This window comes from Pan troglodytes, chromosome 13 (genome assembly GCF_028858775.2).
Source record: "Pan troglodytes isolate AG18354 chromosome 13, NHGRI_mPanTro3-v2.0_pri, whole genome shotgun sequence".
NCBI classification, from domain to species: domain Eukaryota; kingdom Metazoa; phylum Chordata; class Mammalia; order Primates; family Hominidae; genus Pan; species Pan troglodytes.
This window is the reverse complement of record NC_072411.2, coordinates 61,735,950-61,761,886: the sequence shown is the minus strand read 5'-3', so window position 1 is coordinate 61,761,886 and position 25,937 is coordinate 61,735,950. Positions and strand designations below refer to the sequence as shown.

Here is a 25,937-nt window from a genome sequence, read left to right as displayed (position 1 = left end):
ATTGTGATCATTTCCTTGTGGTAAGAATCTTGGTAAATGATGGTGATCATGTCTTTTAAAATCGTGATAGTAACCTTTAATAGCGTAGCCATCGATTTTGCAGTAAACAAATTCACCTATTTAGAAAGAGGGAGGAAAATTGTGAGGTGAATGGTCTGGTGAATATTAGATGAAACTTTCAAAGAACTGTAAATGTGGCAAACTAAGATGTAAATGAGTACTAATAAATAAAAGGGAGTAGGTTAGGGAAAAGCTACATCTAACTATGTGGAAATATTTAGATGATATGTTGATTTGGAATAATGAATCAAAAGTTTTTTAATGGAAAAGATCAGTTATTGAAACTTGGAAAAATACTGAAAGGCACTTGATTTTTTTTAATGACCTATTTTGTTAAGGTATTAAAAGCAATCCTTTGGATCCAAATAATTCCAATAAGTGAAACACAGTGTTTCTACGTGTTTGTCATTACATCGGAAGGGAATGGAGTATCAGTCACTATCATCCTTATTTTATTGTCTTGGGGACTAACAGACTGTACATGTTTCACTATGATAAATTCTAAAATACTATAAATTTTAAAGACTTAAAGGTATTTTAAGTTGGCATGTAAGTGCCAATCTAACTTTTAGGATATGAAATGAAAATAAGCATCTGGTATGGGATAAAGTGAACAGAGATTACTTTTGAGGAAATTAATTTGCCCTTTAAAGAAAAATAATTCTTTTCCAGCCTGTTCGAGTGCCCCTGCAGCATTGTGGTTATAGATACACGGATGTATACACCCTGAAGAACCAGACTATATGGCTTCAAATTCCACCCCTGCCTCTTACTACTTTTGTTATCTCAAGCAATTCCTTAACCTTGCTAAACCTAGGTTTCCTGTAAAACGGGGTTAATAACAGTACTCATGCCCTGTAGCGTTGTTTAGATGAGATAACGCGTCAGTTCCTGAAACAAGTAAGCATTCCGTAATTGTTAGCTATTACATTCCATGTCTAAACCACCAATAATATTGTTTCTTTCTGTGACTTAATATTACATAGGTCTCTTAGACATCTTCTCAAGATTATGCTAAGAGAAATGACTGCACCCTTTTCCTGAGCTATGGCAGTCAGACCTGGCAGTGGTAACTACTCTACAGAACTCCCAAACCTGGCAAGGATGCTGCAGATTTTGGCAGATTATGGCTTTGTCCCCACCCAGCACTGATGATATTATGAAGTGAGTATGACACCAATTTCCTATGCTAAACAGAGCTTCTAGTTTTTTATTGGTGCTAGTAAATAAAGACCACTGATGAATATGTTTTTATTATTTAAGAATGGTTCGTTGTGTTTCTTTTTAATGTACTCTCTGATTTTAGTATTCAGGTAATTATCATGAGTGATAAATAATTATTGAGATTTTGCTATGCTGCAGACATTTTGCAGCCGGGCACCGTGGCTCACGCCTGTAATCCCAGCACTTTGGGAGGCCAAGGTGGGTGGATCACGAGGTCAGGAGATCGAGACCATCCTGGCTAACACAGTGAAACCCTGTCTCTACTAAAAGTACAAAAAATTAGCCGGGCGTGGTGGCAGGCGCCTGTAGTCCCTGCTACTTGGGAGGCTGAGGCAGAAGAATCACTTGAACCCAGGAGGCAGAAGTTGAAGTGAGCCAAGATCATGCCACTGCACTCCAGCCTGGGCAACAGAGTGAAACTCCATCTCAAAAAAAAAAAAAAAGACATTTTGCTAGGAATTGTGGATGTGAATAGGTAAAACATGGTCATGGAAAATGACCATAGTTTCTTAACTAAAAATCGTCACAAAGTGATTTGACAGGCAAGTGTTTGAAGTCAAAACTGTTCCAGACAATCTAGACACCATGCTTGCCTTTTATCCACAGAGTTCCCCCACTTGACCTTCCCTTGCTACTTTTTATCCTTTATGAGTGACTCTGACATACCTTTCTGTATCTAAATATCTTTGTTCACCACTTGCCCTCACCACTCACCTTAGTTTTCATTTTTAAACTTGGCTTCTTCTCTAAGTTAGCATCTTATTGACTATTAACCAATTTTCCCCCTTTTAGTTTATAAACTTGTCTGTTATTTACCCATGGTCATTCAACCCTTTACTCTTATGTTTTGAGCATTTCTTCCACCTGATAGCTTAGAATGCTCTTTCAGATATTGAATTTCAAAGTTCTTGTTTTCCCCTCTTTTATTCATCCCACAACCTAATCTTCTAAAAAGCTTCTCTTTGGCAAGGGCAGTTGTAGAGATATCCTTTACTTTGCATAAATGGTGGGACATTGAAAAGATGTGGTTACATTTGCTTTTTGCAAATCATGTAATTTTTTGTTGATACATAATATTTGTATATATTTATGGGATACATGGGATATTTTGTTACATGCATAGAATGTGTAATGATCAAGTCAAGGTATTTAGGATAACCATCATCTAGAACATTTATGACTTCTGTGTTGGTAGTATTTCAAGTCTTCCCTTCTAGCTATTTTGAAATAATGCAATATGATGTTAACTATAGTCATTCTACTCTATTATCAAACATTAGAACTTACTCCTTTTATCCAACTTTATATTTGTACCCATTAACCATCCTCTTTTTGTCCCCACCCCCACCACACACATACCCTTCCCAGCCGCTGGTAACTATCATTCTACTGTCTGCCTGATTGAGAACAATTTTTTCAGGTGATCTGCCTGCCTCGGCCTCCCAGTGTGCTGGGATTACAGGCGTTAGCCACCGCGCCTGGCCAAGGATCCCTGCTTCTTTTTTTTTTTTCTTTTTTTATCCAGCCCAAAATGTCATGAGGACTCCTACTTCTAAGGGATATATTACTTAAAGGTCCATTGTTCTAAGTCTTTGATGTAAGGAATTCCTTTCATAACAAAAATAATAAACTCTCGATTTAGTGCCTTTATAAATTTTTATTTTCCCCACATCAAGTTTTATTTAAAGTTGCCATATTTAGTAAATGAACATCCAAAAAATTCTGTTGGTTGACTTCTACTGGATTAGCATCAAAAACTTTCAATTCCCCAAGCCAATATTTAAAAGGATATAGAGGCCAGATGTAGTTGCTGAAGCCTATAATCCCAGGACTTTGAGAGGCTGAGTCAGGAGGATGCTTGAGACCAGCGTGGGCAACAAAGCAAGGCCCCATCTCTACAAAAAAATTTTAAAAATTAGCCCTGTGCATTGGTGCATGCCTATAATCCCAGCTACTTGGGAGGCTGAGGCAGCAGGATTGCTTGAGCCCAGGAGGTTGAGGCTTGCAGTGAGCGGGGATCATGCCACTGCATTCAGGCCTGGGTGACAGACCCTATCTCAAAATAAATAAATAAATAAAAGGTTATTAAAACACGTAAAGAGAGTACCATCTTGAAACCCTCTCTGAGAAACCTCTCTTACATCTAAGCTTACAGGCTAGATCTCACTGCTTCTAGAAAGATCATTCCTGCTTTTAGTTGCTCTAGAATATCTGGCCTCACCAGGAATAATCCCCAATTTGTGGAACACTTGGAATTCAAACCTTGCACACTGCCTGAAATATATAGAATGCTTAAGAAAAGCAGATACATTTTATTCATGTTTTTAAGTACATGAGGCCTCATTCCATCTCCCAGGCTGGAGTACACGGTGGTACCATCATAGCTCACTGGAGCCTCAAGCTTCTAGGCTAAAGCTGTCCTCCTGCCTCAGCCTCCTGTGTGGCTGTGACTACAGGTGTGCCACCACAGTGTGGGGCTAGTTGTTTTTAAATTTTTTGCTGCCCAGGCTGGTCCCAAACTCCAAGCCTCAAGTGATCCTCCCTCCCCGGCCTCCCAAAGTACTGGAATTACAGGCATCAGCTACCACATCCAGTTAACAGCTATATTTTATTTTTTTTAATTTATTTATTTTGGAGACAGAGTCTCACTCTTGTCTCCCAGGCTGGAATGCAGTGGCTCAGTCTCAGCAAACTGCAACCTCCACCTCCCAGGTTCAAGTGATTCTTCTGCCTCAGCCTCCCGAGTAGCTCGGATTACAGGCGCCTGCCACCACTCCCAGCTAATTTTTTCTTTTTTTTGAGATGGAGTCTTGCTCTGTCGCCCAGGCTGGAGTGCAATGGTGTGATCTCCGCTAACTGCAACCTCCGCCTCCCAGGTTCAAGCGATTCTCCTTCCTCAGCCTCCTGAGTAGCTGGGATTACAGGCACGCACCACAATGCCCGGCTAATTTTTGTAATTTTTAGTAGAGATGGAGCTTTATCATGTTATTCAGGCCGGTCTTGAACTCCTGACCTTGTGATCCACCCGCCTCAGCCTCCCAAAGTGCTGGGATTACAGGTGTGAGCCACCACGCCCAGCCCCAATTTTTCTATTTTTAGTAGAGATGGGGTTTCACCATGTTGGCCAGGCTGCTCTCAAACTCCTGACCTAAGGTGATCCTCCCACCTTGGCCTCCCAGAGTGCTGGGATTACAGGCACCAGGCCAACAGCTATATTTTATTATTATTATTATTATTATTATTTTTAATAGAGATGAGTTCTCACTATGTTGCTCAGGGTGGCCTTGAACTCCTGGCCTCCCAGACCCTCCTGCCTTGGCCTCCCAAAGTGCTGTGATTATAGGTGTGATCCACAATGCCCAGCCCTATTTTTTATTATTGATAAAACTAGGAGTTGGAAAACTGTGGTACATGGGCCAAATGTAGCCCACTACCTGTTATTTTACATAATTTAGATTTAATTATGTATTTAATTTAAATATGTAATTTAGATTGTGTATTGTCTGTTGTTGTGCATTATATATTAGGGTTCTCCAGAGAAACAGAACCAGTAGTATACAATACATTATCTGTCTGTGAATATTTATTTTAAGGAATTAGCTCACGTAATTGTGGAAGCTGATAAGTTTGAAATTTGTAGGGCTGGAAACTAAGACCAGAGTTGATGCTGCATTCTTAAGGCAGAATTTCTTTTCTAGGAAACTTCAGTTTTTGCTCTTAAGGCTGACAGGATGAGGCCCATCAACATTATCAAGAGTAATCTCTTTAAAGTCAACAGATTGTAGATATTAACCACTTCTACAAAATACCTTCACAGCAGCCCAGATTAGTGCTACTTACATAACTGGGTACTCTAGCCTTGCCAAGCTGTCGTATAAAATTAACCATCACAGTTTAACTGCTTTCACCCTACAATGAGAACAGTTTAGTAGTTGTGACAGAGATGGTATGACTTAGAAATCCTAAAATATTTAGTACAGGAAGTTTGCTGACCTCTGGAGTAAACCATAAAACCAAATTGAACTAACAATCATTGTTCCTGTAATAGAGTTCAGCCAAGTGTGCACATGCGCGCGCGTGCGTGCACAAACACACACACACACACACGGAGGCACACACGAACTTCAGAATTATAATAATCGAGGACCATGCTTGGCCTCCATGACCATTTCAGACTACATTTTTTTTGAGATTGGAAGCAGAAGGGGATAAAGATATAAATTCCTTGAGCATTCCTTCTGCCAAGTTAGGCAGCATCCTGTTTTATCTTAAATTTTTTTTTGTGTCCACATTTGTGTACAATTTTATAAAAAGCTGTGTATGTGATTGTATCATACCTACTATTTTAGTGTAGTCCTTCTCTTTTCCGTTTTTCGCCTTTTCCTTGCCTTTTTCTTTTCCTTCTTAATTTGGCTCTTCTGCCTCTGTCTGCTACTCCACAAACATCCTTTGCAGCTCATGTTGACCGACTACTGTGTATCCTCCCACCTTACTTTCTGCATGGTCACACAATCATAAAAGAGTGTGTGTGTTTGTGTGTGTGTGTGTGTGTGTTATATATGTTTACAGAAATACTGGTATTGATGGAGTTTTTTAACCATTTAATTTATAAAATGAAATCAAATTTAAGCATGCATCTTCATCTAACTTTTTTCATTCTATAGTACCTTTTCTCTAAATCCCTATTGATGTTTAGTTGTTTAGCCTTTGCTTTTGGTTTGTAATAGATATTATCACTCTGCTGCTTTCACAGTGTTTTTTTCATTTCTATTGATTTTACATGTAGTATTTTTTGCCATAGATAGGTTTAGATGGTAAAATGTGTCAGTGATTTCTTTAATAAGTTCTAGGTTTCCAGTTTAGCTTAAAAAATCTTACTTATCCTTTGATATTATCAGGCAGTATCCTACATTTTCCAGATTGTGCTTAATTATTCTCAATTGATCTCTCACATCTTAAAAAATTTATCATTTTTGTATATGGAATAAGATAATAGGATCTAATTTTTTTGTCTTCTCAATAGATAGCCAGGTGTGCCAGTAGCATTCTAATTCTGTAATTAGAAAGACCAATTCTGTAATTAGAAAGACTAATTCTGTAATTAGAAAGACCACCTTTGTTATATATTGAATTTTTAAATTTATGCTGAATATATTTCTGGGTTTTCTATTCTGAAAACTAAACTATTCAGAACTATAAATGTTAAACTATTCAGAAAACAAAATATTGCTTACCTATCTTTTGAGTCTTTCTCATTTATTATTGTTATGTTTTTCTGTCACCTACTTGTTCAGTTATAAGAAGTGGTAACTACACTGGGCGTGGTGGCTCACACCTGTAATCCCAGCACTTTGAGAGGCTGAGGTGGGCAGACTACTTGAACCTAGGAGTTTGAGACCAGCCTGGGCAACATAGTGAGACCCCATCTCTACAAAAAAATACAAAAATTAGCCAGATGTTATGGCACACACCTGTAGTCAAAGCTACTTAGGGGGCTTAGGCAGGAGAATTGTTTGAGCTGAGGAGGCAGAGGTTTCTGTGAGCTGAGATTGCGCCACTGCACTCTAGCCTGGCATCCTGGGCAACAGAGCAAGACCCTGTCTCCAAAAAAAAAAAAAAAAAACCAAAAAAGGCCAGACGAGGCTGGGCGTAGTGGCTCGTAATCCCATCACTTTGGGAGGCCGAACTGGGCGGATCACGAGGTCAGGAGATCAAGACCATCCTGGCTAACACGGTGAAACCTCGTCTCTATTAAAAATACAAAAAATTAGCCGGGCGTGGTGGTGGGCACCTGTAGTCCCAGCTACTTGGGAGGCTGAGGCAGGAGAATGGCGAGAACTCAAAAAACAAAAAAACCCGAAATGCGGTGGCTCACGCCTGTAATCCTAACACGTTGGGAAGCCGAGGCGGGTGGACCACCTGAATTCAGGAGTTTGAGACCAGTCTGGCCAACATAGTGAAGCCCATCTCTACTAAAAATACAAAAATTAGATGGGCATGGTGGTGCACACCTGTAATCTCAGCTACTCAGGAGGCTGAGGCAGGAGAATCACTTGAACCCGGGAGGTGGAGGTCGCAGTGAGCTGAGATCGCACCATTGCACTCCAGCCTGGGCAACGAGCAAAACTCCGTCTCAAAAAAAAAAAGAAAAAGAAAAAGAAAGATAGAGAGGGAGGGAGGGAGGGAGGAAGGAAGGAAATGGTAACTCTGTGTCCTCCAGAATCACCCAATATACCTAACTGATTTTGCATTATGCAGTGCATGTTATACTACCAACATGCCTGGGAATGATGTTAACTTATTTTTTCCACTATTCCTGTTTCACTTTCTTAGCAGTTGGATAAAGCCATTGAATACATATACTCCAGTTATTTAAAAACACCTCATCTGTACTTTTGTATATCATAATAATACTTTAAAAGCTATATACATATGACATATGTACTACTTAACTAGTTTCTCAAATAACCGTATTTTTTATCCCAGAGTCCATTCTAAGTTTCTTACCATGGAGCTTTAGTGCTCTTGACAGCAAGCATGCCATTTATACCAAGGACAGTATAGAAGAAATCCTTCATATTTTTCTATTACATCATCATAAAATGGTATGGGAATGGTAACACACTTAAAATATTTATCTTATATTTATGTAAGTCTTAACTTTAGCATGGCACATAAGCATGTTGGTGGAAGTGGTTGATTGTTGTAGTTTGAATATTGTTATCTTTGAAGCTGAGACCTCTGTACTTTTCAAAAAAAATTTTTTTTTGAGACAGGGTCTTGTTCTGTTGCCCAGGCTGGAGTACAGTGGCACGATCACTGCTTACTCTAGCCTTGACCTCCTGGGCTCAAGAGATCCTATCACCTCAGCCTTCCAAGTAGCTGGGATTACTGGCTGACTTTTGTATTTTCTATAGTGACAGGGTTTCGCTATGTTGCCAAGGCTGGTCTTGACCTCCTGGGCTCAAGCAATCTGCTCACCTCAGCCTTCCAAAGTGCTGGGATTACAGGCGCAGGCCACCATGCCTGGCCCAAAATTGAATTTTAATTCAGTTTTTAAAGGATATTTAACTCAGCGCTTTTTTTGTTTGTTTGCCTGGGATTAATTTTGACTACATTTGTGGGAAAGCTTTTTTTGGGGGGGAGTAGAAGTGATTATTTCATTGTTTTAAAGTCCATTTATTAAGGTATTTTTTAAGCTTATGTTTATCACAAATAGTTACTTAAATGGAAAGCCTTGGCTGGGCGCAGTCGCTCACGCCTATAATCCCAGCATGTTGGGAGGCTGAGGTGGGCAGATTACCTGAGGTCAGGAGTTCAAGATCAGCCTGGCCAACATGGTAGAATCCTATCTCTGCTAAAAAAAAAAATAACAAAAATTAGCTGGGTGTGGTGGCAGGAGCCTATAATCCAAGCTACTTGGAAAGCTGAGGCAGGGAAAATTGCTTGAATCCAGGAGGCAGAGGTTGTAGTAAGTAGAGATTGCACCACTGCACTCCAGCCTGAGCAACAGAGCAAGACTCCATCTCAAAAAAAGAAAGAAAGTTTTTGTTTTTGTTTTTGTTTTGTTTGTTTTTGTTTGTTTGTTTTGAGACGGAGTCTTGCTCTGTAGCCCAGGCTGGAGTGCAGTGGTGCAATCTCGGCTCACTGCAAGCTCCACCTCCTGGGTTCATGGCATTCTCCTGCCTCAGCCTCCCTCCCGAGTAGCTGGGACTACGGGTGCCTGCCACCACGCCCAGCTAATTTTTTGTAGTTTTAGTAGAGACTGGGTTTCACTCTGTTAGCCAGGATGGTCTCGATCTCCTGACCTCATGATCTGCCCGCCTCGGCCTCCCAAAGTGCTGGGATTACAGGTGTGAGCCACCGCGCCTGGCCAAAAGAAAGTTTTAAACATGTTTTTGCGTATTGGGGGTCCTAAGATAGGAATGAAAATGTGAAAAACAATTTTAATGAATATTTGATTTCCTTGTAAGCCCTTTAACAGTTTTATAAACATAATGATATGACTGTTTTGCATTAGGCTTCACTTTCTTGTGTTAATAACCAAATGCTTTCCAGATCCATCTATTTTGTTATTACTGATAATAATACAAATTAGAGGACTACTAAAATAAAAATTTTTTTGTAAAGTTGTATGTCAAGACTTTAATGGGATGTATTAAGAATGAGTCATTAATTAAATAGTAGCATTAAAAATTAATTGGGCAGATGAAAATTTGTCTTTATAAAGTCTGGGCAAAGAGTTTTTAAGTTAAATTTTAATAATTCTTGATAATATCCAGAAATAAAAACTGCTAGTGTTTACTCTTGTCTGTGCTTAGAAGAAAGCTACATAGACATGATTAGCATTAATTCTGATTAAAAGAAAGAATGTATAGAAATAATTAAAAATATAACACTTTGCTTTTTAACCGACCAAAATGGGAGAAAAACAATTCTTAGACATTGAATAGAAGCTTTTACATCTTGCTTAGAAGATTTTTGGTTTTTGTTAGCAGAACCAAATGTGGAATTTAAACTTTGTCAGAACAAAATTGGCACAGATATGTAGTGAAAAAAATCTACACAAATTAAGGTAGGTGTGGATATAAAATATATTTAAGAATGGCCTGGCGCAGTGGTTCATGTCTATAATCCCAGCACTTTGGGAGGCTGAGACGGGCAATCACCTGAGGTCAGGAGTTCGAGACCAGCCTAGCCAACATGGTGAAACCCTTTCTCTACTAAAAATACAAAAATTAGCTGGGTGTGGTGATGTGCGCCTGTAGTCCTACCTGCTCAGGAGGCTAAGGCAGGAGAATCACTGGAACCTGGGAGGTGGAGGTTGCAGTGAGCCAAGATCATGCCACTGCACTCCATCCTGGGTGACAGAGCGAGACTCTGTTTCAAAAAATATATATAATATGTAATATATTATAAAATATATTGTATTATAAAAGTATAATATAATACAATATAAAATATAAAATATGTATTATAAAAATATATATTATATATACATATATAATTTAAGAAGAATAAAATATGAAGTCAAATTTTAAAACTACAAATACAACTATTAAAAAATACATTGTACATTTTTAATTAGTTGTAACAGAACATTTCCCTCTTTTCCCTGAATTTTTTTAAAGTTTGAATTTAGCATCCATCAATCCATACAGATGAGTAAGTTACCTGTATCTAAAAAAAAGGAATGATACAGATCCTCAATGCTTAAGAATGTGACTATATACTCCTATTAAAAATCAAGAAATACATTAGAGTAGCCTTCATTATTATTTACAGAAATTAATGAGAAGAAAAATAAAAAAAGAACAGATTATGTTTGTGTCTATAACTAAATTAACTTCGTTTTAAAATTCTCACTTGAAATTGTATGTATAAATTGTATTTTACAATAAATGTGTCTTCTAGCTTGGTGGTTTGTGACTCAGACACTAGAGACATTGAGGTTTCATTTATAGAATATATTAAAACTTTTTTATTTCCATTGATTAGAAATAAATTTTATTCTGTAGTTTTTATGAGAGACCAAGCATTCTTCTATTTAGTATAGTAAAACGAAGTTTTGTAATATTTTTCTTTAATGAAAAATGTGTTTGCCAATTAAATTTGCTCTAATGTTAAGCATGATTAAATCACGTATTTAATCTGTGTAACAACTGGGAATTTAATATAAATTTTATTTGAACATCTTTCTCTAATAAAAATTAGACATCACTTTATGAAATTGAGAAATTGTTTGTCTTACCCATTAGTGTAAAAAGATTCTGCTAAATGGAACTTAAGTTAGATAGAATTCATCTGCATGTCCCACATCTTTGGATTCAACCAACCACATATCAAAAAATATTCAAGGAAAAAAAACAAAAAGAAACAACAATACAGGGCAGGACGAGGTGGCTCACGCTTGTAATCCCAACACTTTGGGAGGCTGAGGCGGGCAGATCACGAGGTCAGGAGTTCGAGACCAGCCTGGCCAATATGGTGAAACCCTGTCTCTACAAAAAAATACAAAAATTAGCCAGGCGTGGTGGCGCGCACCTGTAGTCCCAGCTACTCGAGAGGCTGAGGCAGAAGAATCACTGGAACCCGGGAGGCGGAGGTTGCAGTGAGCCGAGATCGCACCACTGCACTCCTGCCTGGGCGATAGGGACAAAACTCTGTCTCAAAAACAAACAAACAAACAAAAGAATACAATTATAAAATATAATACAAATTAAGAAACAGTATAACAACTTTTACATAGCATTTACATTGTTTTAGATATTATAAGTAACCTAGAGATGATTTAAAGTATACAGGAGGATTATGTAGATCATATGCAAATAGTACACCTTTTTATATAGGGCACTTGAGCATTCATAGATTTTGATATCCGCTGGAGGTTGTGGAACTGATTCCCCCCTATAATAAGGGACAACTGTAATTGTTTTGTAAATTCTAAGTCTGCTATTAAATTCTAAGTCTGCTATTAGTGAAGTTCTATGGTCTGAATGTCCTCCAAAATTCATGAATAGTATTATAATACTACCAATATGATAGTTAAGAGCTGGAGCACTTGTGAGGTGATTAAGTCATAAGGGCAGAGCCTTCATGGATGGGATTAGGGCCCTTGAAAAAGGGCTTGAGGGGAGTGGGTTCACTGTCTTCTTTTCTGTCATGTTAAGAGACAACATTCCTCCTCTCTAGAGGAAGCAGCAACAAAGTGCCATCTTGAAAGCAGAGAGTAGCTCTCACCAGATACCAGTCCAGCTGGCATCTTGATGTTGGAGTTCCCAGACTCCAGAACATGGCAGATAAGCAGCATAGATAAAGTTCTAGGAGTTGTGAGTTGATAAAATTCATTGTAATTAAGAGTGAATAAAATATATTGTAGGTTTTGTGGATGTGGCTTTACAACTGGGCCCAGAAAAGGGTAGGATTCAGATGGGTAGAAAGAAGTAAGAAGCAACATTAGGAGTGACTGATTAATCAAAGTGCTGAGGCAAAATATTGAACAGCATTTTTCCACTGATTTATTGTAAGCTCTATGAAGAATGAACTTTGAAAAATCAGTTTGTTTCTAACCCCAGCTCTTTTTTTTTGTCCTCTAAGAGACAGGGTCTTGCTCTGTCACCTAGGCTGGAGTGCAGTGGTGTGATCAGAGTTCACTGCAACCTCAAACTCCTGGGCTCAAGTGATCCTCCTGACTCAGCTTCCCAAGTACCTAGGACTACAGGCCTGCACCACCACACTCAGCTCATTTTTTTAAAAAAGGTGGGGTCTCATTGTGTTGCCCAGGCTTGTCTCAAACTCCTGGCCTAAAGCAATCCTCTCATCTTGGCCTCCCTAAGTGTTGGGATTATAAGCTTGAGCCACTGTGCCTGACCCTGGAGCTTTTTAATAATAGTGTTGATGTGCTTGGAGCAACCTAAATATTGATTTTCTATACAATCCAAAAACTTCCAAGGAAAGTGTATCACAATTTTACAAGGGAGATTTTATGTTATCAGCCCCACTGAGGATACTGGGTATGTCTGCTACCACCCTATATTCCTTGCTCTGTTACCACATGCTACTTCTGGTATCCAGGATTACCAGAAGACAATCCTTGAAAGCTATAGGCACTCAATAAATGTTGAAATAATGAGCAGACACGTTGCTGTGGTTTTTTGTGTTTTAAATTGCTTAAAGAAGTTAAGTAGTAATTATCTGGTAGCAGTGCATATGTACTAATATGTTTTAGACAGAGTAAATATTGTCTTCTTGCTAAAGAAAATCTTCAGTTCAAGTTACTATTCAATTATGTAAGAAATATTTATAACTATTAGAAATTTTAAAATTATTATTGCTTTGGATAAAATTATAAAATGAATAGTCAGATTTTTAACTCCTAAGAAGTATTGAGAAAGAAAGCATTGATTTAGGGGATTATTAAAGTCAGCTCACTATTTTATAAAAATGTGATGAGAAGGGCTAAACATTCTTAATATATGAAGTAGCAATAGTCCATATTAAAATATTTTTATATTGAGGAGAAAAAGTAGGCAGTTTTCAATACTATATAATATATAGTACTTACTAGAAAGGGCTAAACATTCTCTTTTTCTTTGTTTTTTTTTTTTTGTGGGAGGGTGGGGGACACGGTCTTGCTCTGTTGCCTAGGCTGGAGTGCAGTGGTGCAGTCACAGCTCACTGCAGCCTCAAACTCCTGGGCTCAAGTCATCTGAGTAGCTGGGACCATAGGTGCACGCTACCATGCCCAGCTAATTTTTTATTTTTTGTAGAGCTGGGGTATTGCTATATTGCCCCGCTGGTCTCAAACTCAATGGACTCAAGCAATCCTCCCACCTCAGCATCCCAAAGTGTTGGGATTACAGGCATGAGCCACTATGCCTGGCCTAGTAAAATATTTTTATACTAAGTAGAGAGAGTAGATTCGTGGAAAACTCTTAAACTCATCAGGTACTGCAATGAAACTTCTACCATTGGTGATTAGCATACTAATATGTACTGGGCAAATTTATAATTGTTAGTAATTTGCAATGGAGTCTTTTCATTCCGATATTCAAAGTATTTTACAAACACTAAACCTTTCAAAATCTCTCTTATAATAGGTATTGTTAAATTAATTCCATATTTCATATGAAAAAACAAAAGCTGAGGGAGGCAAAGTTACTTACCTAAGACCACACAGTATTTAACTGATGGAACCTGAGTAGTTCCAAATTTCCGTTACTCAACTCTAACCCGCATATAAAATAAAATCAGTGTAATGCTAAGAAATACTATTGTACCTCCAAGAATAAACTTGACAATAAAAATATTGTCATGGCAGTTTAAAGAAATGTCTTTATTAAAATGAGGATTCCAAGGTAAAATCCTCTAAGTATAAACATATTTATATAAGATATTTATATTTAAGAAGATAGTAATTTCATTCAATATTTTGTTTTTAATATCATGATCATTAAGTTACATAGATTCTCTTCTGGTAAGCAAAGTGCAAAAAAAGCCAAAATTGTTATAGACTGTGATTCAAATACTCTTTCATATAGCCAGGGTGATAAACTACTTATTTATTGAACTTGACTGTTTAAATATAAAAATGATTGTCCTAATGGAGAAAGCCCCTAAACAAAAGCAAGTAGCTCCTTTTGCATAAAAGACTTTTACATTATTTTGGATTTTAGTGAACAGTGTTTTTTTCTATTGTAATTTCTGATTAGATATCACATTATTTATGAATTGTTTGTTATGGTAGGAGTATAGTATCTTTTGGAAGAATTTATCTTAGTATATATTAACCAATGAGTCAATTAAGATTAGCCAATTTCAATATTATCCTTAAGCAGTATTACCATTGTAATGCTAGAATAGACATATCCCAGACCATTAAAAACCTGACAATTCTTTATCCAAAAAAAACAAGCAGGCAAAATATTTACAAAACTATTAAAAGATTGGGGAGCTAAAGTAGTGGCAAATGCATTACTCTGAAAATCCTCACACATCCTCTGAAAACCAATAAAGATGAACAAATAAGACTACACATAACCAGGCTGGGCACAGTGACTCACACCTGTAATCCCAGCACTTTGGGAGGCTGAGGCGAGTGGATCACCTGAAGTCAGGAGTTCAAGACCAGCATGACCAATATGGTGAAATCCTGTCCCTACAAAAATACAACAATTAGCCGAGTGTGGTGGCACGCACCTGTAGTCGCAGCTACTTGGGAGGCTGAGGCATGGAGAGTCACTTGAACCCGGGAGGCGGAGGTTGCAGTGAGCCGAGATGGCGCCACTGCACTCCAGCCTGGGTGACAGAGCAAGACTCCGTCTCAAAACAAAACAAAACAAAAAAACACTGCACATAACCATATGTTAATGTTAGAATGCAGAGAATGTTCCAACTTCAAATTATCTGTAAGTAGAAAAATACATACTAAATCCTAGCCAGCCATTATTCATGCCTTTGTGCAAGCTGTGGTGGAAAGCAAGGGTGATCTGGGAAAAACTGCACAGGAGAAGAAAGAAGCTAGTGACAGGCTTAAGATACTGATCTAAAGACATTTCCAGAAGAATTTCCGCCTAAGAAATACTGATAGATCAGAAGAGACTACAGGGAAGGGACTTACAAGTGTATATGGGACTCAAAAAGGCAGTTTTGGAAAGGCACTCATTAGGGGAGAAGAGGGTAAAAAAGAAAGGGATAAATGCCCTCTGAAAACTAAACAGTTAAGAAAAATATAGAAGGGAAAAATTTAGGATCCTGCAAGACAGAAAAATATTTTTTTAATTGGAGGACAAATCTCACACTGCCTTGCCCCCAAATCCAACTAATAAAGAAACCATACTTTACTAAAAGCAGAAGTCATTTTTGAACTGGGAATCTTGTAAACTATTTCAAACAGCCAGTCCTGTTCACAGAAAAGAAGAAGTGACAGGACCTTTAACTATATATAAACAATTTTGAAAGAAAATAGAAAATGAAGGTAAAATAAAAAATAGGCAATGAGGTTCATTTGATGAAAATACCTATAACCCCCTCCTAAGAAACACAGGCATAAAGATAGATATATAGACCAGGTGTGGTGGCTCACACTTGTCATCCCAGCACTTTGGGAGGCTAAGGCTGGGGATCGCTTGAGGTCAAGAGTTCAAGACTAGTCTGACCAGCATGATGAAACCCTGTCTCTACTAAAACAAACGAAAGGACTCAGCCAGGCATGGTGGCATGCGTGTCTGTATTCCTAGCTACTCAGGAGGCTGTGGCAGGAGAATCACTTGAACCCAGGAGGCAGAGGTTGCAATGAGCCAAGATCACGCCACTGCACTCCAGCCTGGGCGACAGAGTGAGACTGCATCTCAAAAAAAATAAAAATAAAAAATAAAAAAAGATATATAGATCAATGGAATAGAACTGAGACTTTATAACTAGACCCTTATATTTATGGTCAATTCATTTTCTTCAAGAATGCCAAGATAATTCAATGGGGGAAGAAAAACCTCTCTAACAAATGATGCTGGGATAAATGGAAATTGACATGCAGAGAATGAAGTTGGACCCCTACCTCACACCATGCACAAAAATTCATTTAAAAATGGATTAAAGATCTAACTTTAAGTACTAAAACTATACAACTTGTAGAAAAAATTGTAATGTGAATATTACATGTAAGTATTCTTGACCTCACACTTACTAGTGGTTTTTTTTTTAGATATGACACCTTCAAGTATAAGCAACCAAAGAAAACTAGATAAATTGGACCTCATAAAGTAAAACAAAGAAAAACCTTTTGCTTCAAAGGATACCACTAAGCAAGCGAAAAGACAACACATAGAATGTGAGAAAAAGGTTGTAAACCCTATATATGACAAGGCACCTGTATCCAGAATAAAGAACCTCTTAAAACTCAACAATAAAAACACAAATAATCTAATTGTAAAATAGCTTACAATCATTATTGTAAAATTGGCAAAGGATTTAAATAGATATTTTTCTAAAGAAGATATAAAAATAGTCAATAAACGCATAAAAAATAGACAATAAATATATGCTCAGCCTCAGCAGTCATTAGGGAAATGTAAATCAAAACCACAAGGGAAGTATTTATTCACACACACTAGTATGGCTACAATAAAAAACCTAGACAGTAAAAAATGTTGATGAGGATGTAGAAAGTTGGTACCTTCATATATTGCTGTTAGGAATGTAAAATGGTACAGCTGTTTGGGAAAGCAGTTTAGCAGTCCTCAAAAGTTTAATTATAATTACCATATGACTCAGCAATATCATTACTAAGTATATACTCAGGAGGACTGAAAACACATGTCACACAAAACCCTATACACAAATGTTCATGTCATAGTAGTCAAAATGTGGAAACAACTGAAATGTGCAACAATGGATGAATGGATAAACAAAATGTGGTATATCCATCCAGTGGAATATTATTTAGCCTTAAAAAGGAATGAAGTTCTGCTGCATGCTGCAACATGGATGAACCTTGAAAACATTATCATTAGAGATGGAAACCAAACATAAAAGGTCACATTGTATTATTCCATTTATATCACTGTCCAGAATAGGCAAATCCATAGAGATACAAAACAGATAAGTGGTTCCCAGGTACTGGGAAAAGCAAGAGGTAGGAGTGACTGCTAATGAGTATAGGGTTTCTTTTTGAGGTGATGAAAATGTTCTGCAACTAGATAGTGGTGTTTGTTTTATGAACTTGTGAATATACTAAAAGCCACTGGATTATATATTTTATGTATTTGTTTGTTAGGACTGTCATAACAAATAATACTACAGGCTGGTGGCTGGAGCAACAGAAATGTATTTTCTCACCGTGTGGAGTCTAGAAGTCCACAGTCAAAATGTCTCAAGGGTTGTTTTCATTCTCAGGCCTCTTTTTTGGCTTGTAGATGGCTAACTTCCCTGTGGCCTCACATGGTCACCCCTTGGTCTGTGTGTTGTCTGTGTCCTAACCTCCTCTTATAAGGACACCAGTCATATTGAATTAGAGCCCACATATATGACATTTTACCTTACTTGTCTCTTTAAAGGTCCCATCTCCAAATTCAATCACATTCTAAGGTACTAGAGGTGTTAGGACTTCCACACGTGAATTTAGTTGGGGAGGGAGACACAACACTTGAAAACCTAGGGGTGAATTTTATGATATGTAAATTATACCTCAATTTTGAAAAATATAAGAACCTACTTTTCTTTCCAAATAAGTTTGAAAACTTAAATGAAAAAAGTAATTTTCAGCTGGGCACAGTAGTACACACCTGTCAGTCCCAGTTACTCAAGAGGCTGAGGAAGGAGGATTGCTTGAGACCAGGAGTTTAAGGCTGCATCTGTGAATAGTCACGGTACTCCAGCCTGGGCAACATAATGAGACCCCATCTCTTAAAAAAAAAAAAGATGGTCAGGTGCAATGACTCACACTTTGAGAGGTCGAGGTGTGAGGATCCCTTGAATCTAGGAGTTTAAGACCAGCCTGGACAACATAGTGAGACCCTGACTCTACAAAAAATAAAAACTTAGCCAGGTATGGTGGCACATGCCTATGGTCCCAGCTACTTGGGAGACTCAAATGGGAGGGTCGCTTGAGCCTTGGAGGTGGAGACTGCAGTGAGCCATGATCTCACCATTGCGCTTAGCCTGGGAGGCAGGGTGAGACCCTGTCTCAAAAAAAAAAAAAAAAAGTTTATTTTTAAGGCAAATATATTTCATCAAAATTGGCCACATTTGAGAAAGTTTAATTTCTGTAGAAGAAATAGAAAAGAATATCAAGGATCCACCTCATAAAAAAGCACCAGTCCCAGATGGTTTTATAGAGATAATCTGTGAAACACTCAAAGATATTCTCAATGCTCCATAAACTGGTGCTGAGCATTGAACGTGGATAATACCAATTCCTAAAGACAGCACAAAGAAGAAAAAAAATTACAAACCAATATCAATTGTATGTATTGATACCATTACTAAATAAAATATTAACAAACAAATTCCAATGTCATATATTAGGAAAATAAGCTGGGCATGGTGGCTTACACCTATAAACCCAGTGCTTTTGGAGGTCAACACAGGGGGATCACTTGAAGCCAGGAGTTCAAGACCAGTGAGACCCTATGTCTACAAAAAAATTTGAAAACTAACTGGCATGGTGGCACGTACCTGTAGTCCTAGCTACTTGGGAAGCTGAGAAAGGAGGATGGCTTGAGCCAAGGGGTTCAAGGCTGTGAGCTATTGTACTCGGTAGTACTACTGAGCTGTGGTACCATTGTGCTACAGCCTTGGTGACAGAATGAAACTCTGTCTCTAAAATAAAATAACATATTATGACCATATGGGATTTATAGTTGACCCTTGAGCAAAACAAGTTTGAACTGCACAGGTCCATTTATTTGTAGATTTTTTTTATTTTTTAATTTTTTATTTTAAAGAGACAGGCCTCACTATGTTGCCCAGACTGATCTTGAACTCCTGGCCTCAAGTGATCCTCCAGCCTCAGCCTCCTGAGTAACTGCGATTACAGGCGTGTGCCACCATGCCCAGATTCTGCAGACTTGTTTCAATAAATATATTGGAATATTTTCTGAAGATTTGTGACAATTTGAAAAAACTTGCAGATGAACCACATAGCCTAGCAATATTGAAAAAAATTAAGAAGCCAGGCACGGTGGCTCATGCCTGTAATCCCAGCGCTTTGGGAGGCTGAGGTGGACAGATCACCTGAGGTCAGGAGGTCAAGACCAGCCTGGCCAACATGGTGAAACCCCGTCTCTACTAAAAATACAAAAAATTAGCTGGCCATGGTACTGTGCGTGCCTGTACTCCCAGCTACTCGGGAGGCTGAGGCAGGAGAATCGCTTGAACCTGGGAGTCAGAGGTTACCGTGAGCTGAGATTGTGCCACTGCACTCTAGCCTGGGCAACAGAGTGAGACTCCATCTCAAAAAGAAAAAAAAAATTAAGAAAAAGTTAGGTATATCATGAATGCATGAAATACATGTAGGTACTAGTCTATTTTATCATTTGCTACCATAAAATATACACAAATCTGATATAAAAAGTTAAAGTTTGTCAAAACTCACACATATAAACATAGATCATACATGGCATCATTCACAGTGGAGAGAAATGTAAGCAAGCAGAATGATGCAGTATTAATAACTGCATAAAGTTAATTGTAGCACGTTGTACTGCTGTAGTAATTTTGCAGCTGCCTCCTATTGCTATTGTGGTGAGCTCAAGTGTTCATAGTATATGCTTAAAAGTCCTTATGATACTTATCATCTCCAGATGAGCAGTTCATCTCTTCAGTAAATGGCACTGTATCACAGTAAAAAGTGATCTTTTGCAATTCTCATGTATTCTTTATCCTGTTTAGTGTAATACCGTAAACCTTGAGTAACACTATAGGATCCATACCAAGCGCTACTACTGATGCTGGAGTTGCTACCAAGAAGCAGTGAAGTCATGACATTACAATAAAAAGTCGAATTGCTTGAGATGTACTATAGATTGAGGTGTGCAGCTGCAGATGCCTTTTTTCCATTTCAGACAGGCAATTCTGTAAACAATCTTGTAAACAGATGACATAAACTTACAGTATCAGTAAATACAGTACAGTACTGTAAATGTATTTTCTCTCCCTTATGATTTTCTTAATAACCTTTTCTCTAGCCTACTTTATTGTAAGAATACAGTATTGTATGTAACATAAAAAATATGTGTTAATTGACTATGTTATAGGTAAGGCTTCTGGTCAATAGTAGGCAATTATTAGTTAAGTTTTTGGGAAGTCAAAAGTTATGTGCAGATTTTCACCTGAGTGGGGAGTCAGCACCGCTGCCCCCACATTGTTCAAGGGTCAACTGTATTCCAAAAACACAAGATTGTTTCAATATTAGGCAATCCATTAATATACGATATTAATAAATATAGAGATAAATCATATAATTATCTCCGTAGATGCTGCAAAGACCTTTAACAAAAATCAACATCTTCTGATAAAAGCACTCAAGAAAATAGGAATTGATGGGTATTTTCTTAACATGATAAATATATATACACACCTTTGATGTATAGGTATATGTATATATACACACACACACCTTAAAGTCATCATCATAATGGAAAACACCAAGGACATTTTTACTAGTACCATCAGGAGCAAGGCAAGGATATCTAGTAATTACGCTATTATTCATCATATTAGTGGGAATATTAGCCAATACGGTTAAACAAGAGGAATCAGTAGAAGTACAACAGAACAGAAGAAATAAAACTATCTCTATTTGCAGATGATATGATAGTATATCTGGAAAACCCTAGAGCAGGGTTTAGCAAACTGAGAGCCAAATTTAGCCATATATACTTGGTTTTGTATTGCCTCTGTCATCTTTTGCACCACACCAGCAGAGTTGAACAGTTGTGATAGGAACTTTTTGGCACACAAAAATGAAATATTTACAGTCTGATGTTTTTACTGAAAAGATACAGTGTGCGGACTTCTGCACTAGAAAATCAATGGTAAAACTAACTCAAATAATAAATCAGTAACTAGTAGCCTATAAAATTGGCATTCAGAAATTAATATTTTATATATATATGTATCAATAACTACCAGTTAGAAAATAGAGTGGTAAGGGAAACCCCAATTAAATAACAATGAGGAAGATAAAATACTTAGGAATAAATGTAACCAGAAGTATGTAAAAGCTATTTGAGAAAAGCTTTAAAATACTTGTGAAAGACAATCTCAATAAAAATACCAACATGGCCTTTTGGCTCTATGAGCAGCACCACGGCAGTTGGCGAGAACGAGCGCCTTATGAAAGGTGGCAGAAGGGAGCCAAGACGAAAGTGGCTGATCTATTTTCTAAGAAAGATTGATATAATGTGAAAGCACCTGCTATATTCAATATAAGAAATGTTGGAAAGACGCTAGTCACCAGGATCCAAGGAACCAAAACTGCATCTGATGGCCTCAAGAGTCATGTGTTTGAAGTGAGTCTTGCTGATTTGCAGAATGATGAAGTTGCATTTAGAAAAATTCAAACTGATTACTGAAGACATTCAGGGCAAAAACTGCCCAACTTCCATGTCATGGATCTTACTTGTAACAAAATGTGTTCTATGGTCAAAAAATGGCAGACAATGATCGAAGCTCCTGTTGATGTCAAGACTACTGATAGTTACTTGCTTCATCTGTTCTGTGTTGACTTTACTAAAATACGCAACAATCAGATATGGATGACCTCTTATGCTCAGCACCAGCAATTCTGCCAAATCTGGAAGAAGATGATGGAAATCATGACCCAAGAGGTGCAGACAAATGACTTGAAAGAAGTGGTCAATAAATTGATTCCAGACAACATTGGAAAAGACATAGAAAAGTCTTGCCAATCTATTTATCGTCTCCATGATTTCTTTGTTAGAAAAGTAAAAATGCTGGCCGGGAACAGTGGCTCATGCCTCTAATCCCAGCACTTTGGGGCTGAGGTGGGCGGATAATTTGAGGTCAGGAGTTTGAGACCAGCCTGGCCAACATGGTGAAACCCCATCTCTACTAAAAATACAAAAAAATAAGCCGGGTGTGGTGGTGTGCACCTGTAATCCCAGCTACTCAGGAGGCTGAAGCAGGAGGATGACTTGAACCTGGGAGGCAGAGGTTGCAGTGAGCCGAGATCATGCCACTGCACTCTAGCCTGGGAGACAGAGTGAGACTCCATCTCAAAAAAAAGAAAAAAAAAAAAAAAAGGAAAGTAAAAATGCTGAAGAAGCCCAAGTTTGAATTGGGAAAACTCATGGAGCTTCATGGTGAAGGTAGTAGTACTGGAAAAGCCACTGGGGATGAGACAGGTGCTAAAGTTGAATGAGTTGATGGATATGAACCACCAGTCCAAGAATCTGTTTAAAGTTCAGACTTATAATAGTGGCAAATAAAAAGTCCTATTTGTGAGAAAAATACGTGCGCTTTTATGGAGCTAGACAAGTTGATGTAGAATAGAATTCTAGTCAGGAATTGTTTCAGGCAAAAATCATTAATGGATTTTATGGTATTTTGTGAAGAGTTGGTTACAAGGAGGATGTTTTTACATACTCAAAATATCTCCCCACAAGATACTAATCAAAAATGGAAAAAAAATTAGCAACTATACAATGGACATACATGACATATACCACCTTTACCAAGTTGTGAAAGTTAACACTAACAGTAGTGGGACCAATAGCATGCATCTCGACAGGATTCACAAGAGCACATCGCTTCTGCCGTATTACTGCAAAAATGCATAACCTGAACATAAACATGAAGAACAATCAGTAAAGCCCAAATTGAGGGACATTTCACAAAATAAATGGTTTGTACTTTTCAAAAATGTCAAGGTCATGAAAAACAAAGACTGAAGAATGCATTCCAGATCAAAGAAGTCCAAAGAGGTATGACAATTAAAAATAATGTATGACCCTCGATTGGATCATGGGTTAGAATGGAACCAATTTTTATTTTATATTACTCTTTTTTCATATTTTTGTTATAAAGTACATTAGTGAAACAATTGGTGAAATGTGATGGTCTGTATTGGATAGTATTTTATTAATGCTAACTTCCTTATTTTGATAAATGTACTTTTAACAGAAATATACATTGAAATATTCAGGAGTAAAAGGGAATGATGAAAAATATCTTTATAAAGGGAGTAGAAAGAGACTGATAAGTTAAATGTGGCAAAACGTTAAGTTTGGGGAATCTGAGTAACATGTATATGGAAATTCCTCGTAGTTTTTAAAAAATAAATGTCTGGGCTGGACCTGGTGTCTCATGCTTGTAGTCCCAGCATTTTGGGAAGCTGCTTGAGCTTAGGAGTTCAAGGCAAGCCTGGACAACATAGCAAGACCTCATCTCTACTAAAAATTAAAAAAAACTAGCTGGGTGTGGTGGCACATGCCTGTAGTCCCAGGTACTCGGAAGGCTGAGGCAGGAGGATTGCTTGAGTCAGGGAGATCAAGGTGGCAATGAACTAGGATCTCACACTGCCTTTCAGCCTGGGTGACAGATCAAGACTCTGCCTTAAAAAACAATAATAAAATAGAAAATAAACTTTTACTTTATAATAATTTAAGATATGTAAAAGTAGATAGAGGAAAAAATTTGTCCTGTACTCACAGCATTTCTGATACCAAATGTATCAATTTTCCACACCAAGAATTCTCCAGTTTACTGTGGACACCAATGCAATTCAATTTTATTCTGATGCTATCCACCTAGAGTTAGCATCAGACCCCACAGGCTAAGTAGGGCTTAGTCCCACAAGACTGCCTCAATTCCAGCTTCAGACACCAATCAAAATCTCAGTTCTCCAGTACTTCTGACTAACTTGACTACAAATTGGGAGTTCCCATAACCTCTGCCTCATGTTCAACGATTTATTATAATAGCTTACAGAACTCAGGGACACACTTTACTATTACCAGTTTATTATAAAGGATACAAATGCGCAAATAGATAAAGAGGCATATAGGGTGAGGTCTGGAAGGTTCTTGAGTACAGGAGCTTCTGTCTCCACGGAGCTTTGGACACATTCTGCCTCCTGGCATGTTAATGCATTCAACCTGGAACCTCTCTGAACCTGTTAGATTAAGGTTTTCATGAAGATTCCATTACAGAGACATGATTGATTAAATCATTGTCCATTGGTGATTGACTACAGTCTCCACCCTTTCTTCCCTCCCTCAGAGGTCTGGGGGAAGGATTGAATGTTGGAACCATCTGATCACATGGTTGGTTGCCCTGGCAACCAGCCTCTATCTTGAGGCTGTTCACCTTAGTAGCATAAATTCAGGTATGGTTGAAAGGAGCTTGCTATGAATAGCAAAACATTCTCCTCCACCTCATTGTTACTCAAGAAGCTTCCAGAGTTTTATAAAGTTTGTGCCAGGAATTGGAGACAAAAACCGAATACTCTATTTTCACAGTTGAAAAAGAAAAAAATAGTACAGCAAGTTATTATATAATACACCCTTCTCAGTTTCAGTTTCCTCTAGTGTTAATATTTTCAATTACTATGGTGCCTTTTTTTTTTTTTTTTTTGAGATGGAGTCTCGCTCTGTCACCCAGGCTGGAGCGTAGTGGCGCAATCTCGGCTCACTGCAAGCTCCGCCACCCGGGTTCACACCATTCTCCTGCCTCAGCCTCCCGAGGAGCTGGGACTACAGGCACCTGCCACCATGCCCAGCTAATTTTTTGTATTTTTAGTAGAGACAGGGTTTCACCATGTTAGCCAGGATGGTCTTTATCTCCTGACCTTGTGATCCGTCCGCCTTGGCCTCCCAAAGTGCTGGGATTACAGGTGTGAGCCACCACGCCTGGCCTACTGTGGTATATTTTTTTAAACTAAGAAACCAACATTAGCACATTACTGTTATCTAAACCCCAGACTATTTGGATTTCACCTGTTTTTCGGTTAATGTCTTTTTAAACTCCAGACTTCATTCAGATTTCACTTATTATTTTTTTAATATCCCTCTTCTGTTCAAGATCCAATTCAGGTTACTACATTGCATTTAGTTGCTACATCTCTCAAATCTCCTCTGGTCTGTGATAGTTTCTTAGTGTTGTTTTTCGTGACTCTGACAGTTTGAGGAGTATTGGTGAGACATTTGTAGGCTGTTTTTCCGTTTTGGTTTGCCTTATGTATTTCTCATGATTGGAGTGGGGTTATTTGTTTTTTGGAAATAATACCGCAGAGGTGAAGTACCCTTTCATTACATCATATCAGAGGGTAGATGCTATCAACATGATCTCTCTGGTGAGGTAAACCTTGATATCTTAGTTAAGGTAGTAATCTGCCATTTTCTCTCTCTCTCTCTTTTTAAAGTAGCTCTATAGCTCAAGCTGGAATGTAATGATGCTATCATAGCTCAATGTAGCCTTGAACTCCTGGGTTCAAGGGCTCCTCCTGCCTCAGCCTCCTGAGTAGCTGGGACTGCAGGCACATGCCACTACACTCAGCTAACTATTTTTAAATTTTTTGTAGAGACAAGGTCTTGCTATGTTTCCCAAGGTGGTCTTGAACTCCTGGCCTTCAGCGATCCTCCTGCCTCAGCCTCCCAAAGCATTGGGATTACAGGTGGGGGCCACCAGGGCCA

At 38.1% G+C, this 25,937-nt stretch overlaps 1 protein-coding gene and 1 pseudogene across 36 annotated transcripts in view; both read left to right on the top strand.

The window, feature by feature from the left end:
- BAZ2B (bromodomain adjacent to zinc finger domain 2B) overlaps nt 1–25,937 on the top strand; it is a 415,244-nt gene that overhangs the window by 507 nt on the left and 388,800 nt on the right. For all 36 annotated transcript variants that reach the window (XM_063790193.1, XM_063790187.1, XM_063790176.1 and 33 more), the window contains exon 2: nt 1,047–1,224. The gene's annotated coding sequence lies outside the window, so the exon portion shown is untranslated. The remainder of the gene's footprint in view (nt 1–1,046; nt 1,225–25,937) is intronic.
- LOC129143273 (small ribosomal subunit protein eS1-like) lies at nt 21,499–22,787 on the top strand (annotated as a pseudogene).